We start from the raw sequence: 20,034 nt of genomic DNA, 5'->3' as shown, positions 1-20,034 counted from the left end.
CCCAGCTTCCTCTGTTGCCCACTTTGGACTTAACTAAGAGTAAGTCTGCTTATGTGAACATGCCTGCTCTGAGTAGTTACTTATATGACAAATAATACGCATCGTGTGTTCCTTTGTCTTTCCCCTCTTTCGTTTCTCAATTTCATATTTCAGTTTTGATTTGCTCTTATGTTTTAAACAGATTCCCATTTTCTACTCTTAAATAACGCTCCTGAAAAAGCATCTTGTTTGTATAAATGCTACCTGCTCTAGTACAACATGCATCCTGTAGTTACCTTACTGTTACTTTGCTGATGGGGGGTAAGATTTTGCTACTGATAATGGAGGCAAGAGTTCTTTAATTCATGAGGTAAGGATTTAGGTTTTCAGCTCTGAAGCTCAAGAGCTCAATCCCATTTATGACCCGAGGGAGGAGCTATTATACAGGATCCCATCGCTGATTTCCATCATGCTAGCATTGCCTTCTCATCATATTGTATTTGAATTGTTACCCCATACATCATATTTCCCTATACTAGAGAACTCACAGTTCCTCACACCAGAGAAATAAATGTCCACTTCTTAAACATTTGTTTGACATGGGTAGGAAAAATGTATTACAGTGAGTGATTTCCATCTTTGTACTGTCTGCTGAAGGTTTCATGCTGCCAGAAACACACAAACAAAAAATTATTCCTGTTTACAAACAACACCAATCAGTTTCTCCCTCAAAAACTATTGTATCTAGCATAGTGGAATTTTTGAGAAGTGAAAAGAAATCTATTTAATAATAAAAAATTAGTGGTGTTGAATATTATTTGATTGTATTTGTTTTGAAAAAATAAAGGCTGAATCTATAATGCACATACTTGCTGCTTTCAAGTGGACAATTTCACTACGACAAAAAATTATAAGAAAAAAGCTTAGAGAAAATAAAAGAAAAAAGTGAATAATATTTGCAAGCTATATAAGAGCATTTACTTATTGGGAAAAAAACGCAATCTCACTAACAGTAAAGAAGGTTAAGTTAGTTAAAAATAGATAAAATCATTTATAAAACACTAAGGATGCAAAAGTAATCATATAGCTAATTCTACAAAAAGCATAGATGAAATAAGAGAAATCGATAGCATCTGTAAATTAGAGTTAGAAAGCATAGACAATTTAGAACAGAAACAAAAGGAAACAAGGAGAATAATGAACACTACTTATCAGCTATAACAAAAAATGTGAGTTGCTCTGTAAGGTTTATAAAGAAAAAAATATTTTTTATTGTATTCAAGCATAAGCTTATATATTTGGAAGCAATGAGAAACAGCAAAAGATGAGCTCTTAATGCAGTACCACATTCCACTTCCAGCACCACTACCGAATCTGAGGCAGGAATGAATAGAGAGAAATTACACAACAGATCGTATTAGATGATGACAACAGTCTTTTCTGGTCTTAAAATTCATATATCTATTAATTACTAGGTAGCTAGCCTGACTATGCTGCTGCTAGCAAAAGTGCAGCTGCATCATTACTGGAAAATGGGACGAGCTATGTACACAAATAGTGCTAGCGTTCAAGCATGCCTGCCCAAATCCCCTCTGCTACTCCATTTAGTGCATTCTTCAGCCTTTATCATTCAAAAGGCTGCACTAAAATCTGCTGAGCTTCACTGTGTTCTGGATCAGGGTTAATGCAATACCTCAGTTCTAATGGCAATTAAGCATAGCACTCTTTTTTTTTTTTTTTTATACCACGTCATGCATCTGAAATGCAGCATGCTGTAGTAAGCCCACTCACAAGAAAACATCTCTTGATAGGAGCATTGTAAGAGCCCTTGAAAACCGCCTTGACTGTAAGGCAGTAATTAACTTTGCATTTTATTCCCCTGGCTACAGTTCATTCTATAGAACTAGTCCACAACAGTAATTTATCTTTGCTCTTCTTACGCATTAGTGAGAATGAGGTAGATGAGAAGGTGCTTTTTTGATTTGTAAGTGAGGAAGAACTGGAGAACAATATGGCTCGATAAAGAGACCGTACTGGGGTCTCAAAAATCCTTCTGACAAACTGATTAAACATGATTTTCAGTTGGTATAAAAAAGCGTGCAGTCCCACTGATGTAAGTTGTTCTCATTTATTCATTTGAAATTATTCAGGCTATTGTCACTAGATGCAGATTTGTCTTTATGACTTACAAGGTGTGAGTGTTGGAGTAGGATTTGGGCAGTGGGATACTACTGAGAGATGAAACCAGAAAGATCTAAACATTTCTCTAGGGACTGCAATAAAAGGGCAGAAGGCAGATGTGAAAGTGAAATTCTTTCAATCCTGTATAACAGAAACAAATATCTTTATTTTGAGAAAATTGTTTTATACTATTTCCTTATAGCAGAGAAAAAAATTTTTCTTAGAAGACCTAAGCTTTTTTTTTTTTCTTTTTTCAAAACTGCAAACTTCTCAAAGTGCAATAACTCCTAATTTTTTTTTATCCTACTTCACAAAGAAAAATTGGCCTTCCCAAGACCACGACTTTATGCCTTGCTTGCCGTTTACTCCTTTGGCCTTGATTGCTATGCTAGTTAGCTAGTTAAACAAGACACTGGTCAGGTTTTAACACACCATCTTATGACTTTTTTTATTTTGCTTTCAGCTTTTTGAAAGGCTTCCAAGAGTACCAGGCAAGGAAATGAGATCTTCATCCCAAGGAAGAGATCCCTTTCCAAAACTGTTAATCTTTCCTTATGACATGTTTTGGAATACAAACGTATCCAGAGGGGGTTTATTCAGCAATATGCTGTGTTCATGTAAGTGATCAAATTGGGGGTTTATTACAGTGGTACATATGTTAACAATAATTCAAACTTTTATGCACCCTGTTTCACCACCACAGCTGCTCTTGGTTTTCCTTATGGCCCCACCCAGTGACATTTGGAACACAAGCAGATACACGTATGTATTCCAGGGAGTGATGCTTTACGTTATTAGAGAACTAGGCTTCCTTTAGCATGCGATATTATCATAACAAACTCACGACTACACACTTTCTAACTGTCACTATATTACATTCTATATATGCTGGAATCAGCAGAATTAGAAAGCAGGTCTGGTTTCTACGTACCACTTCTGATGAATTTTTGCATTACAGAGACTGAAGACAATTACAGAGCCTCTGGATGATCCAGATTCCAGCCATTTGTAAGTCTGTCCCACCAGCAAGTTCAGTGAAGCCATTTAAGGGTTCTATATAACTGAATGCATGGATAAATGAAGACAACAGGGACTTATTAAGTTTAATATTAAAGTGGCTTGTAAGTGATAAATATTTTCTGCAACAGGTATTAAATAAAATTTAAAATCCCATTTCTCAAGACACGTTGATAAAGATTAAATGGAAAATAGTTGTTGCACTTCCCTTTTCACTCCTTTCTCGTGTTGTTCTTTTTTTTACTCTAACAAAACATTAACAAACACAGCTAATGGGATTATTGCATGTATAAATATGGAAATAGGCAGTACAAGGGTGATTTTAACTTCACATGGAGCACTGGTAATGCTAGCCTATCTTATAAAACTTTCCAATAACCGTATCTGAAAAATTAGAAACAACACAAAGAACTAACACAGGATGAAATTATTTGAGGTCTGGAGAAAACAGCTTGTACTAAGATAATTATTAGACCAAGAAAGCTATTTAATGTATCAAAGAGAAGATTGACAGGTGACTTAAATACAACATGCAAGATGAAAAGATTAGGCATCAGATGACTCTTGAGCCTAGGAAGAAGCAATGGCTGTAAGCTGAAGCCAGAAAAATTCAAAATTTGAAATACAGTGTTTGGGTTAAGCCCGGAGGAACTTACCTCTTACCCATAGAGATCCACGTTTCTCCCAAGCTGAATGCTGAAATACAGGTTGCTACTGTCTCTAGTCTTTTACCTGCTCTCTGAGCCTGACAGACTTTCCTACTGGGTAAGACCTTCATTATAGTAAATAGCTTAGGATTCAGCACTTGGCTGATGGCTCACGCTTGCTTGTGTATCCAGGCTTACATTCAAACTTCCTCCCACTACCATTTCCTCAGCTGAAATACCCAAAGAAACATCAAAGGAGGGAAATCTTTTTTTATTCATTCAGAAAGAGAAAGCCTCAAATGGCATTTGTTTTCTGCTTGGAAAAGTAAAAAACTGAAACTCATTACATGGCCAAGCATCTCCTGATGGCTCCCATGCTTTCCATAGTCTCACCACCAAACTTCTGATCTCTGTCCCTGCTCCTTCCTCATTGGGCACACATGTTCAAACAACTGAAATGCACTTGTTTTGTATCCATGTAACATTGCCCCATCCATAACGTTAATGACTCAGAAATGGAATCCAGAAACTAGGCAACATGCCAGTGGCTGAGTCATCTTCACTGTTCTTCATGAGATAATTGAGCTGCACTGTACTGCAGGATGGTGGGTACACTAATAGAGAATGAACTACGATGTATGTGTCAAAGAGGGCATGTTTTACTCAAGTCTTGATTCTACAAATGCTTGAGCAATGCACAGAAGAAAGCACACAGCTGAATGAAAGTTGTGCTAGAAGTCCTCTGTATTTAATCTCAGCTTCTCTTTCCTCCCTCTGACCGTGTGCCCACTGTCTTATAAAGGTGCTGAATGAAACGGGAACAGAACATGGATAGAAAAGAGATGTCCCTGTAGGAACCGGGCCATATGCAATTCTGAAGAAATCAAGCACATCTGAATTCACTTCACATTTTAGCTTCACTTCTTGCCCTCACTGTCCATGAGGCCAAAAAGGATCAGGACACCAATATTAGGCACCCAGTTCCTTGGCTTTGAGTTTGAGTTGGGAGAGTCTGGCAAGACCCCATACTTTCCCTATAGATCTGAGCAAATCAGGCTTCATTTTTTCAGGGTCACACCTCATTTTCTCCAGAATTAAGGGAAAATCAGGATTATTTCTGGCGGTTATGGGTTAAGTGTCTGGTAAGAGCACTGGTAAGGGCAGGAAATCATCAGCAATATCAGAAAGAGTGCAGTTCCCTTACATCCTCCAGTTCATTTTGGCAACAGCGCTCGCAATAGCTACAACCCATTCATTTCTTCCTGTATATTTTGAAATGTAAAATAAAAGATATGTTCCTGCCCTTCCTGCATCAATTAAAAAAAAAAAAAAAAAAGGAGGGGCGGGCACAACACAACACCACACACACACAGGATAAGCTAAACAGCATTGCTTTTGTCTTCTGGATTGGAAGAAAGATACACATGGAACTCAGGTTCTAGATTACTGTCTCCACAGTTGCAATGCTGCCTAAACAAACAAACAAAAAAATCAAAGCCTATATTATTTGGTGCTGTACGTATGTAAGATGACACAAGATACGAGATAAAATGTTGACTTTTATTCTAAAAATTAGATGCTAACTTGATCTTCTCAAACATTAAATGATTCCTTTTATTATCTTCATAACAATCATCTGACAACAGATTGTTTTCATCTGTATTTGTTATAAAGAGGATGCAGATCCAAAATTTTAATGCTTTTTACATCTTGATATGAATTGAAATATCTACGCATTAGATATCCGAATTATTATAAGAACGTGGGCCTTAGCAACATGAACAAAATACTATACTCACTATCTGGCTGACAAAGGTCCTGATTACTAATAGAAAATACAGAACATGTAACAAGTCCCAGAGGAGGAGAAACTCCCACAGCTTTCAAGACTCCCTTGCTGGATGAAGCAAAACCAAAGAGGGAGTCAATACTAACTATAAAATCTGTGACTTCATCAGCAACTCAACAGACATAGCGCCTGGCAAACCACTATATGCTGTGTGTGCAATTTATTACAATAACACCATTGGTTTTTGTTGAAAATGAAATTTGGCAACAGGTACGAATGTGTCAAGCCCCTCTGGGTCTTTTCATCTTTGACATATATGATATTAGATATATAACAACAGAATAAGATTATACCACCCCATGAAGAGAGGGGAGTGTCCATTGGTTTGCATGCTTGCTTGTGGTTCAGAAAACACGTTTCTGTCACAGACATCCCAAGTGACTTTGTGGAAACCACTTGGTGAGTCCTGACAGGGACATAACAAAGAAAAAAGCCATCTCAGACATAACAGTGTTCTGACACAACAGCAGTTAGACTATATGTATAGATAGCTGTGGTAGTAGTAAGTTGGAGAAAGAGCCAAACAAGCTTGGAAGTTCTTCCACAAATATTGACAATAAAGGAGAAGGAAAATTGAAAGGTTGTCAGGCTAAGTGAGTAGCCTTTTGCTTGAATACCCTCTTGTTTGTCATCCCACCAGTCCCCCTCACTAAAACTCATTCAAATAGCTGGAGCTCACTGCATATGTTATGGCAAGTTAAATTAAAAGCAAAAATGTTAATACAGATCAACATTTCCTGTTGGAGTCCACCCTGTTAGTCAAAGTTTAGCCTTGATTTCACTCCTGGTAAAACCTCTTCCGGTCTGAGATTTAAGTTAAAAAAAAAAAGGGGGGGGGGTGTGGCGGCAGGGGGGGATACATTAATTAAAAGGATGAATTTAGCCACAGACTTATTTAGCTTTGAACAGCTCCCCTCTTTGTCAGTTGGCCTGCCTTGTAACTAATTAAGCTGTTGTTTGGCCTCAGCGTAATTGCTGCTGTCTGCTGACGGGGCACTTCTGCCAACCAGATGTTTTTTATTTTGAGGCATGGCTATTTGATAAAACTGTTCTTAAATCATAAATAAATCAGAAAACTGTTGCATGGGTTCTATTTTTCCTGTTAGCAATTTAGATTATTGGTAATAAAAAAGGTCATGGATTGACTTTGACATTTATGTAAAAGAATCAACACAACACCCTATGCATCAGTTAAAACTTTTCTGTACTTTGGTGGATCTTGCAGATTCCCTCAATAAGCACTTATTTCTTGTTAGACAGCAAAATGGACATATCTCATGGATCAAGTGCTTGGTGAAAAAACATTGGTTAGTGGCAGAAACTGTTCTCGTAATTACAGCTATATGAACTTCAAAAGCCTTACAGGTTTAATCAACAGTGAAAATCCTGAGATCTTGATGTTTCTTTCATTTTCCGGAATGTCTGTCGTATTCAGTGTTATTTTCTGTATTTCTTGGTTTTGTCTTATGCTGGAAACACAGGACTATACTCTCCCATAAGATATTAACTTTTAGCTTCTAGGGCCACATGACTTCCATACGTGCAAAAGTCAAACAGAATATCAACTAAATATTTTCAAAATTAAAATGGCCAATATTGATTTGACGTTTTGTCAGTATTCAAGTTTGAATGAAATAAAGATTCTAATTTGGCACCAGGTGATGAAACTGGAGCTTATTATTTTACATTTGCATTTGCCTATTAAAAATGTTTTTACCACTCTGTTGCTATGTGAAAGACTCACACAAAGAACACTGAAAAGCAACAACACAGAAGAAATGCTAGGTGGCTGTTCCTAAAATGTTGCTACAAGCAGAGGGCAATTTTTTTGCTACCTACAAACAACTTTCTTTTTGCTCTAAGCCTTTTCAAAATGCTACTTGACGAACTAATAGGTAAAGAGGATATTAGAGACTGGATGACTCTACATTTCAGAACCAAACAAGGAATGTTAAAAATTCACTAGCAGCTGGCTTTGGCAGTATGAATTTTGAGAATACCACTAATTTTTCTTTTATTCCCGCAGCCCAGAAGCAAAAGACATTTTAAACCAGAACCTTAACTGTTTGCTGACAACTGGGTCCAAGACAGTTCAAAAAGGCACTTCAAAAACTTTAACTTTCCAATAAAGCTAATATTCTAAATAAAGAGGAAAGGAAAGGAAACGTGCCGTGAAAGACAAAAAACCTTCTTCAAACACAAAGCTTAAAACACAGGCTTTTGAATGTGCATGAAATCTGAACTCCCAAACGAAATTGCTTGCTTTTCTTTTGCAATAAAGAACAGCATTGAGCTGAATAATATTTGCAGGCCTTAATAATAAACATCAATCCAGGCCAGTTCAAAACATTAGAAACAATAGTTAGTAAGTGAATATGTCGCTAATGAAAACCAGAGGATGTGTCATCACAGTTACGTGTGGGGATAACGTGGGGATATTTTAAACACGATAGAGATCGTCTGTCTTCCTGAGAAGGAAATGTTAAAGATATCAGAGAGGCATTGAGCAAGTAAGCTTCCCACTTTCTCTGTATCTGAACATATACAGCACAAGGACAACGCTGAGGACAGAGCAGATACTTTCTCAGTTTTTGCAAGTGCTTCGAAAATACTTAAAGAAGTTGGGATTGTGCTGTGTGCAAATAAATAATGGCAAGAGTCAGACATACTGTGCATGTTTTATATATACACACACACACAAAAATTTTACATCCATGACAGTTTAAGGAGGGTAATGCCTTCATTCTAAAAGAGCAAGTAAAAGTCTTCCAATATATCCTGAAGGAGCCAGGATACCTACTGGGTGCTTAGAAAGGCGCATTACTCCTATTTCTTCTGCAAATATTTACTCATTATTCTAGGGGAATATTACTTCACTGAAACCTCATTTCACAATGTACAGTATCTGGTTTATTCTTTGTATTATGTTCATGGAGAAATGCAAGAAAACTGTTTCTTATTAAGCAGTTTTCCAGCGCCTAAGAGAATGGGTCCTGATCAGGGTCCTCGGCCGTAACAAAACCAGCTACACCAGTTCTGGTTGCAGGCATTTTGCTTTTCAGTTCTTAGGATCAATAACCTAAATTACTGGAAGTAAATAATACACGAGCTTATTTGTTTACTACCCATAATAACTGCCCACATATTTACTTATATTCTATCCCACGGTAACTTGCATGTCAGACCTTTGCTGTTAGAAAAGGCAGAAACGCCTGTGGAGCCATGAAGCACATTTAATTTGATGTGGTTTATTCCAACTTTGGTATTCTCCAAATAAAAATGAATTATGCACTTGACTGGTTGACTGTGCATTTCCTTAAATCATCTTACAGAAAATGATTCCAAAAAGAGAAAAAATGAAAACTAATTAGAGTCATGAATCATAATTGCTTTGGCAAAGGCAGGCAGCTTGCTGCCACAGACAGTAAGTAGTCAAAGGCCTCTGAGTAACCAACAGAGCAGTATTACTACAGACATGCTCTTTAACCAGTGGAGGGGAACTTCTTGCTTTTCTAGCTTATCCATTCAGGCCAACCTGTGCTATCACAAAGCCCAAATTCACAATGCAAAATCATTTAAGTAGCCTTTATTCACATGGGTAATTGCATATGAGCAGGACTAGTTCCTAGTGAAACACTATTTCTAGCCCGCTTCTCATCCAGCTCATAATTGTATGCCAAACCTAGTCCACAGACCTTCGTTTCAGAGCCTGTTCTCTATTTCTGTGTATACAATTTCAATTTACACGTGCATTAGCACAGCAGCACCAACCTGTTGTGATGGTAAAAGTCAAATATGTTATATTACGAAAACACAACAGCAAAGATGTAGAAACATGCAATATTTTCAAACAAAATACTATTGCAGAGAATAAAGGTAAATTAATGGGCTATAGATTCAGAAAGCCTGTGTGAAGAAATATGGGAAGTATCGGGTTCCAAATTGCAATTTGCAGTGACTAAAGACATCCTGGGAGGCTCCCTGCTATATGCTTGCCTCACAAAATATAGGACTTCCCTAGGAGACAACCAGCAGTGGTATTCCAGCTAGACATCTTACTGATAGCATAGCACAGGCTTCTATTATAATTAGATTTGGGTTTCTAAAAAACATTGTTTCACAAATTAAATAATTTAAATTAAACTGAAGTTAAAAATAATACACTAAAAATGTTTGCAAATGCTTGCCACTTAAAAAAAAAAAAAAAAAAAGTACCCTGGAGGTTTCACAAAACTCTGAATATTCCCCAAATGGTGTAATTATTCTAATGAATTTGCCTACAGAATAAACAGCTGCTCAGTAGGAACTAGTGAAGCATATCATTGTGAAAAAGGTGTTTTGCAAGTACGATTGTAACTTCATAATGCCAGCTATAAAAGATTTTGTAGGTATACAGAAGGATGATATCATTGCATTGCCAAGTTGCTGTCCAGGCAAATTACACATGCATGTGTGCTGCTGGTTGTTAGAGACGGTCACCACCACGGGAGGCAGGATACGTTGGCAGACACAGAGGCTGAGCAAATTCCCATTTGCACAAACCCATACACAATGCAAGAAAAATTAACCAACAGCAACAGGACCTTTCTCTGTAAGTGCAAGACCATACATCTGAACACAGTAAGAAAGCTCTTCACAAAGAACTATAAAATGAAATGGGACGATCATAGGAATATTCAGGTATAGGACAAGAATGACCACTTCCTCACTTGGTAGTCAAATCTTTTAGCCTGTGTAAGAAACATGCACAAAGTATCATGGGCACCAATACTCCCACAACATTCTATATTCACCTAGCATACTGATGAATATACTTCAGGGAAGTCTTATCATTCACAAAGAACACCCAAAAATCTATCACCCTAACATCAGTATTTTCCACCTATAAATCAGTACTGCTGCAAAACGACAAGTGACAAATGACCAGCTTTTTAATGAAATCTGATGAAAGGATCTACTCCTCTTGCCCAGATTCCTATTCATCAAATATCTTCCTAATTGATTCTGTGACTAGGTATAAATCTCTAGCCTGTGCTTTGCAGAAAGCCAGACCAGATGATGATAAATGTGTCCTGTAGGTACAGATCTATAAATTTGCGTTTCAGAGCCACATTCACTACAGCAAAAGCCAAGCTACTAATTAATGTACAGTGGGTAAACTATGCCTGCAATGTATGAGTACTGTGACAGCACAGTAAAAGAAGAAACCGCCCCTTCCAGTGAAGAAATTCTGAATATTAGCCTGAAGTTAAGAGCAGAGTTTGCTGACTGAGATATGAAGCAAGCTCATTTGAAGTATCTCCAGAATGATCTACATAAAGCATGTAGCCTGTCTAACAACATCTTAAGAGCTATAAAACCAGCCAATAGCTGCAACAGCTCAGAGACAGGAGTCCCACTGAGTCTGGACGAAATCATTACAAATGATGAGAGCAATGTTTGTGCTAGAGGAAAGGATGGAATTCATTAGAAGCGCAATGACAGTTCATATTCCTGACAACGAGTAACCAGTAAAATGGGGGTTTTGTTTGTTCGTTTGCTAGAAAGATCTTATAGCAAAATAAACACTGAAAATTCAGAAGTAGCTTACAGTGATGAACTCTGGTAAATCCAACCTCTTTTACAAGGGAATACCAAAGCAGATTTTAAACACTTGGCAGCTTATCAGAAGCCAGAGGAAGATTAACTATGTGAGTGAAAAATCAGGCCAAGAAACCAAAACCAGCTTTTCACAACGAGGGAAAGCCAAGGAGGAACAGAGTCTAAAAAACATTTGGAAAGAAATGTTAAGATCATTTCACTCTTAGGAAATAGATCATCGAAGCAAGAGGAATTTTAATTCCTTTTGGAAGCGTGCAGTATTTATTAAGTCACTTGTAAGATTTAGAGAGTGTGTCAAAGTACTAACAGTATCAAGACTCTGTCAAACAGAATAGGGTCACTCAGAAACAACAAGTGTACTAGTACCCCCATTGGTACTACAGCTAGTGTTATTCACAGACAGCACAAAGACATGAGACAGTTTATATAAAAGTCACCAAAATGGAATGCCTGACTGACATTCCCAACTTCCTTGTATGATTTGGCAAACCTATGCTGAAGTTCCTAACATTTGAAATAATCTCTGAACTCCAGCACCAGCTCTGCTACTTACTACCTCTTTAGCCTCGGACATACCATGTTGCATCTCCCGTGCTGCTTTCATGCTTATAAAAGCTACGTAATATTCCTTTATATAGACTCAAATAGCTTATTGTATCAATAGTGCACTGATGATAAGAAGTGCAACTTCAAGGTTGAGTATTATTTTGTTTGGAGTGAAATACTATGTGGGACAGCTCCCTACGGGTATTTAACTCTGTTTCCAAGTTGACTGTATATAACTTGCTTTTTGTAGGTTGCTAAAATTGTGAACACCACATTTTAAAAGTGTATGTGCATGTAGGTGAAGGAGAAAATGAGAGCAATAGATTTTTCAAGGTACTAGCAATAGGATTAGTTAAAACCATGTAATGACTTCAAAAAAGATCCCATACAACATTGGTCTACATCTCAATACTTGATGTAACTGCTATCTCAAAGCTGAAGAAAAGGTACTGGGGGATCGAGTATCACTGTATATCTATTTTAATTGATTTTTATTAAGCAACTGCAGAGACTAGCATCTTCTGCTCCCAGAATAAGCCAAGTAACAGTATAAACCTCCCAGCACCTCACAACTACAGAACTTCAAAACAGCACAACTACAAAGAAAATTACTAGCTAAAGAAACAGAGGGAAATTTGGGTGAGCAAAGAGAGACTTTTTAAAAATACAGTTTTGAGGGAGATGAGCAGTTGCTGATGTATCTTCTCTACTTGAGGCATTTCCAATGACGCTATCCCTTCCTTATCAGTGAAACCCAATTATATACCTCAGACCATTCTCTCTTTCCAGGAATATATGACGGCTGAGAATCCCCAAACACAACTTTCGGAAATATTAGGAGTTCTGTGCCATCTACATTCCAATAACTTTATATGCCAACCACAAAGAGGACAAAACTGCAACAAAGTTGAGTCTGGGGTGCAAAAATTTTCTGTGTGGAAAGAGTAAACACTTGAGGACTGCACCAAAAGGTAGCATGAAAAAAGAATGTCATCAAGAATCATTACAGTATGTTGCACTCTGAAAATAACAACTGAGTAACCACGACTAATGCAACACTGGCTTCTATCTAGCAGAGAAGGCACCAAAAGTGTGTTTGGACTGAACAAGACACGGTATTATTAAGCAGAAGCCGCTCTTTCTTGCTCTGGTATGTCACGCTCACGGGAACTTAGGTTAGGAAAGGCTTCCTTCTGGGTGCAACAAACAACAAAAATTTCATTACCGCTTGATTTTATTAAAGAAGTGACAGCATGAAAAGTTTGGGTTTCCAGCTCAGTATTCAATTCCAAATGTAACAAACATATTCCATTTCTTACATTCCCATGGAAATTCCAAAGCCCACAGACTCTTCACTCTGTTTTAAACGTTTGTGTTTGAAGTTAAAAGCGTTTGCCTTCCTCTTCAGTGGTGGATGATCCCCACATACCTCTCATACACTTTCCTAGAGGAGCTGTGATTCGTAAGTGGAGTTCACAACACACTTCATGTTTTCAGATCTGAACTGCTACAGACACTAAACTACATTACTGTGTCCCTAAGACTGTACCGTGTAATAGCTTTTAGAGTCCCAAAGATAAACAAAAGTTCCTAGTAAAACCTTGAACTTGCTGTATTCCTTTTAAGGAATTTTATTTTTTTTCAGTGAAGTAAGCATTACAGAAATTTCAGACACACTTCTTCTCATGTTAGAAAAAAAGAGAGAGAAGGGAAGTGAAGCCAAAACCTCTCTGACTTTTTTCTGGCTGATCTCAAACCGTAGGAATTCCCCAATCACGAAAATGCTCTGCTCTAGCTAAGGAAATGATGTTGATGAGAAAAAAAAAGTTCCAGATGTTAACCAAAAGCAATTTCAAGACAAAGGGAAAGTGGAAGAGAGAGAAGGCATGTGAGGTGACCCCACCCTAGGCAGGAAACACAGCGAGAGCCTTGTACCCTCTCTGTGTTGGGATGCAGCCAAATGCCAGATAGCTCTCACACACTCACACTAGTCTATCCTCCTTCCCCCTCCAGGCAGTAATTAGAGCATTTCCAGTTTAACCCCAACAATTCTTTATATCCGTTCTGATTCGCATTATTAGGTAAACATATAAATAAATCGGAAATAAAGTTACAGTAGGAAGATGCAGAACCACCTATTTTTCTTCACAATTCCCATGCAATTTCTTCCTTACATCCTTATTAGGGTAGTGTCCCTGACTGAGATCCAGAGGCATCTCAAAAGGCATAGACAGGGTTAAAACAGTAAGTTCTTCAAGAGAAGACACTGCAGTCACAGTGAAGACAAGTGTCTTAGTTCTTTGTAAAGTTAGTTAATGCGATTTAACTCTTTCTGGGTTTTGGAAAATTGCCAAAGTAAACCAGCTGTTCATTTCTCTGGGGGTGAGCTACCAGCGCTCACGTAGAGTTCTTCTGTTCATCACATTTGTGCTTTACTACCTATCAGAATAATGCTACTTAAACTGGATACTTAGGGAAAAGAAAGGAAAGGGAAAAAAAATTAGAGCACTCTGGTCATAAAAGTCTACATGTGTTCATAAGATTGAGACTTGTCTTATTTTCTTCCTACTGGAAAAATGTTCATTATGGGAAAAACCTGTTTCCTGTTGCAGAGACTATTGCACTGACGTTAAGCCCAACCAGAAGCTAAGCTCCTGGGGCAAGCTCTCACCTACTTATTTATCATTCCACAATGCCATAGAGGAGTGCTGGTTTTTTGTTTTTTTTTTTAAACAGTGAAATTCTTTCCAACAGACCATGAAGACTGTATGACATTATTATATGCCTCTCAAAACCTTCTAAAACTCATAATCTACTACTTCAAAATGACCACTTAATGAGAACATAAAGGATTTTTAATGAAATCAATATTTATATATTGCCTTGCATTCTGCAAGATGCTAAAGTATCCTATAATGGACATACAAGCTTTATGAAAAAGCAGTTGCTGCTGAGCAGCAGCATGGGTTTGGATTTACCAGAGACTTTCTTCCTCCCTCACTTTCCTACTACGTACATGTGGTATCACGGAAAGAACGGCAATGCTGATGATTATGGTCTCTCGTGACTGGTTGGACAGCAGAGAGGAGAGCAGGCTCCTGTAGATTAACAATTACTCAGCAATCCTGAGGGCCTTCCTGAGAAAGGAGTGGCCAATACAGGGATAACAGAAGTTCACTGCAGCCCCTTGTGGGCAGTGGCTGTTTCTTTTGTCTAGAAATTTAAAGGAAACTTATGAAATCAAGACCAGGAGTGGCAATGACTAGGTTTCATGATAAGACTGAAGAGTAAAAACAATGTAATGAGGGTGTCGTTCTATTTGAAACCCCAAGTTTTAATCTAGGACTTAGCCAGAATATTTTTCAGAAAGACAGATACAGAAGATCCAAAACTTTAAGTTAGCTGTCTGATATCTGGATACTCCTGTCCCTTTCCAAGAGACAAATCCCTATTTTTCCAAGTTTGGGGCCTTTCTGATAATCACAAAATCATAGGAACAATGTGGTTGGAAAAGACCTCTGGAGTTCTAGTCCAACCTCCCTGCTCAAAGCAGGATCAAAGAGGGGAGGTTGCTCAGGGCCTTGTCCAGTCGTATTTTCAGTATCTCCGAGGATGGAGACTTCATAAGCAAGCTCTCTGGTCAAATTGTTCCACTGTTCAATGACACTCACAGTAAAAATACAGGAAATTCTACTTAAACATAAGAAAAAAGTATTTCAGTTTGTGTCCACTGCCTCTCAAAAGCATAAGCCATATTTTTTTCTGTCTGAAAAATTCTGACAGATGAGCCATACATTCACAGAAATGATGCACAAAGATCCCTAGGAAGGAAATTAGCATACCCTATGAGAAGGCATTTCTGCCCTACTCACAGAATATGTGAAAATTAACATATGGCTGCAGATTGAAACAAGGGAATTCATAGGGCTGTTTTCTCCAAGTCACAAAACCCAACTCCTCCATGTCTTACAGAAATCTGCTACATTGGAGTCTTCTCACATAGTCTGCTTGCTACTAATATGCAATTGCTACACTGGAACCAAGATCTACAAAATTTTATCAGTTCTTGTTTGAGTGCAGCGCCTTATATATCTGTATGTAGAGCTGTCAAGTACTGCAAAATCTGATTTAACAACGATGTCTAGCTGTTTGCATTGCAGTCCTTTGCTGACCTCCTCTCACACTCTTGCTTTCCCTTCCAGTGGATGGGAGGCACTGTGCAATTCTACACTCTGCTCTCTGACCTCTACGTGGTCAACGCAATCCAATAACGCAAACATGTTGCTTAATGTGAAGGCAAGGAGAGGCAGTTCAATACAAGGGAACATTTGCGTAACAGGCAACTACCACTTGTTAGTCTGGGGAGCAGCAGTACTCCCGCAACCTATTATAAAATTTTTCCTCTGGCACTGAAGCAGCAGAGTGGAACGTGGAGATGAAATTTCTAAATCCAATTGAGTTTAAGTTATTAAATAATCCTTACAGACAATGGTGATGATCACTGTTCTTATTTAGCACCATCTATCCAGGAATTTCAAAGTCTCACAAAGGCTTACTGAGAAAGGTAACTTCACCATCATTTCATCCTCTGACAGTACTTATATATTGCAAGCTGAGGCACAAAGAGATGAAATTACTTATGATTCAATGGTGTGGCCAGGGTTAAAAATCAGACTTGCCTCCTGCATTAGTTGCCAGACACTCTTTCCCTGCTGCCATGTTTGTCGCTTGAACTGGGTTAATTTTAACCTGTCAGGGCATATAAAATGTCACATGCTCAGTACTTAACCAAGCCAGTTGTCGTTTCAGTTCTGGGTCACTTGAAACTGCTTGTGAAAGAACCATAGACCAAGAACTATTCCTAGAAACAATTCAGCAAATTGCCAGTAAATACGCAGAAATCATGAACTATTTGTAGAAGATACAAGAACAGGGGAAATTTACTGCAGAAATTCTTAGCTGCCATTTACTTCCTCAGGCAGTTACCAAAACCAGAAGATGTAGGCTTGGTCCTAAAACCCAAATAATTTATTCAACAAAAATGCCAATTGCTCTTGTATTTGCATTACAGGAGTAATACGGATACAATCTGGCCCTGTCATACAAGACTGAAAACAGAGAAGTGAAAGATACTTAGTGAGAATCATAGGAAAGGCTTTGCAGTCCTTTCAAAAGAACTGCCCAGAACTAAGCTAAACAACTCATTGGAGAACATACTGCAGGGAGTCATTATGAACTGGCAGAAAAGATGGACAAGATGACCTAATAGATTTTTTTTTTCCATCTCTGATTTCTGTGATTACATAATTCTATCCTGATATGGGACCAGGGGAGCTGACAGTTACATCTGCAGTCCCTCTTAAAAGATATTGACTCTACCCATAGAACAGATAAAAAATTTAAGGGGAAAACATCACGTGTATTAGGAATTGAGGGCGTGTATCAAATTTGGGTTAATAATACCTCTTAAAAACCACAAATGGGAGTGAAGATGCAATGAAAGCTAAGATTGGTCTTGGTTTAAAAGCACAGTGAAGATGTGACCAGCAAAGTTTAGCACTGCTACAAAGCCACAAATAAAGGTTTTGAAATTCTGTGTTTTCTTTAGCATATAAAAGAAAATGTCTCTTTCCAAAGCAGAATACGTTTCCAAAACTTCAGAACTTTTCTGCTCCTGCAGGTGTCCTTGTGTAATATATTTTCTAAAGCATTTTGAAAATTAAAAATAATAAAAACTCTAATGGTGCTTTCTTGGCTATGGAAATCAGAACAGTTATGAAAGAGCAATAAAGAGCAATAAAGCAGCCTTTCTCTTTGAGCTGCCAACAACTCCAGAAACATGTTTGCTGGAACTCTGACCCCTTACATAGAAAACATTAAAACAACTGCAACTTGATACAATTAACTGGTATTACATTCAAAGTTTGTGAGGCCAACTGGCTTTTATGAAATATTTCTTGGTACTTGCATACTAATGGAAACGCTCCAAACTTTTGAAAAATATATTCCAGATATGCTGACTGCTAACTCATTTTTCAAAAGCAACTGCTTTAGCAACTGCTCGTCCTGTCTACAAAGAATGAAAAAGACAGACATAGCATTTCTACTGCTGTACACCCCAGAAACTTTTTCTATCTGCATTCAGCTCTCCCTCAGAATATATTAACAATGGCAATATTTGAAGTGTTACGGGTAAAGCTTTCATTGTACTTCTCAAAATACTAGTATCACGGTTGTAACATTTCCCAATCCTCTTCATTCCCTTGCTTAATCTTGAGAGGTACATAAATCTCATTCTAAACCAGAAAGCCTTCAGCTATAGCCTGTTCTACATAATACACTCTCTCTTTCTGTATGACAGAAAAAAGGGGGACATGGGCCAGAGTAATAACTGTGGCAGAAGGATGATGGCTCAAGATTACGAAGCTCCTAAAACACTAATTCCTATGCATTCCTTCCACCTGTGTTAGAAAGGGCACTGCTATTGATAGCCACAGAATTAAAGGAGACAGAAGGCTGAAGTGGATCCTACTAGCCAAAGGACTAAAAGAATTGTATAATGGGTATTGCTGCTAGTTAACCAAAGACATTCAGTAACAAATGAAATCGATTGGCTTCTGCTGGATATTCAGTGGATTGTTTACAATGATTTGGAAAACTCAACCCAGCTGCTAATTAAGAGGTGTTTATACCACACTGGTACTGGTAAGCAGTCTGGCTAGCAATCTCAACAGGAAAAGCAAAGTGAACTTTCCAAGGTGGAAACGGCAAGTTTATTCTGCTTCTGCTCTTGAAATCTCATGAAACAGTGTCCAGAGCTGCCACTCCAGCACTCCAAGAGCATGCATCATGTAACACTGCTGAGCACTCCTGCAATTACAAGTCCATAAACAATTACAACACTTTCTGTGAGCAGATGTGTGCATTCATATTGCAATTGTTTCCTGTGCTTTCAGCTTTTTCAGGCTAAGTCCATATAGCTGAAAAACATTGATTCATTTTCTGTATTGCTATAAACATCAAAAGTTTCACTTGATGTTGGTTTGTTTTGACGTAAATTGAAAAGAAGCCAAGGAAATTAGTAAAGCAATAATCTGAACATACTGTGGGAAACAACACCAAATACTTTGACAAACAAGAAGTCGTCACTTACCTCACTGATACACACAGCACCAAAGAGAAGAACGAGAAAGACTACTGCTTGGCAATCATTATCTTACATACACTACCGCCACAGCATACGATTACAAAGCTGCTAACAATCAGATCTACGTGCCTATTTCCATAAGGAATTAATCTGTCCACCCATCTTATTTTCTCAGTTAGTAAACTCTCCACCATTGTAAAGAAGTGTAAAAACTCCTCTGACTACAGGCAAATTTTGAGCATGGCATATCAGAATGAGAAATATCACTAGAAAATTTCACTAGGCTAGAAAGTGAGTGCTGATGAATGCTTCAGAACCTTTTTAAATCTGTGCTATTCTGGCCTCAGCAAGGTTTTTCTGATTTAGCTATTAATTATCTCACTCTCTTCCTTCAGCAAGGTCCCCAGGAATCACACACAGCTCCATTTTCCATAACTTTGTACATATATTCTATTTTGTAATAGTAAGGCAGCCAAGACACTATGCAGTTACTGCTCCTATTGGAATGCAAAGATGTCTTCAGCCTTAGCTTATCACTCAAGCTCTACTTTGAGCACCCAGCAACTGACAGCTTGTGAGGAAGGCTTTTATTTTTTAGTAAGTATTATGCTGAATCACAGGGAATTGTTTTATATGCAACTTTCCTTTATAGCAATGGAAAAAGATTTCTTACAACTCTGGACTGTGCTCTCTTGATACTAAATGACAGCCCGACAGACATTGAATGGAGTTACTTTGGAATTAAAGGTGGTATAATTGAGAAAACATGTGTATTTAGGAAATTTTTTTCTCCGGGTTTTCCAAAGTACCCCACAAATCATCATAAAGGGTTAATTTTACACCGTGTTCACTAGGACTCAAAGAGGACATAATCTTTCCCTGTGTGTTTTCTAGTAAGCATGTGTTTTGTAACAGAAATTCAATTACTGAGAACAGGATAGCTCTCCTGGTATGGCGCTCTGTATCACCATGTCATACACTAAGTGGCAGGCTGTTTTCTTAGCTTTTCAAAAATTTTACAGGGATGATTAGGCAAATCTTTCCATAACAAACATTTACAGACTTTC

At 37.9% G+C, this 20,034-nt stretch overlaps 1 protein-coding gene across 1 annotated transcript in view; it reads right to left on the bottom strand.

Annotated features, from left to right (window-relative positions):
* Window positions 1-20,034, bottom strand: part of LOC128143959 (uncharacterized) — a 184,971-nt gene that overhangs the window by 96,118 nt on the left and 68,819 nt on the right. The gene's annotated exons all lie outside the window — the stretch shown is intronic.

The sequence above is a fragment of the Harpia harpyja genome, chromosome 7, assembly GCF_026419915.1.
Source record: "Harpia harpyja isolate bHarHar1 chromosome 7, bHarHar1 primary haplotype, whole genome shotgun sequence".
In the NCBI taxonomy this organism is placed as follows: domain Eukaryota; kingdom Metazoa; phylum Chordata; class Aves; order Accipitriformes; family Accipitridae; genus Harpia; species Harpia harpyja.
Note: the sequence above shows the minus strand (reverse complement) of the source record. Positions and strands in the feature narration are given on the sequence as shown.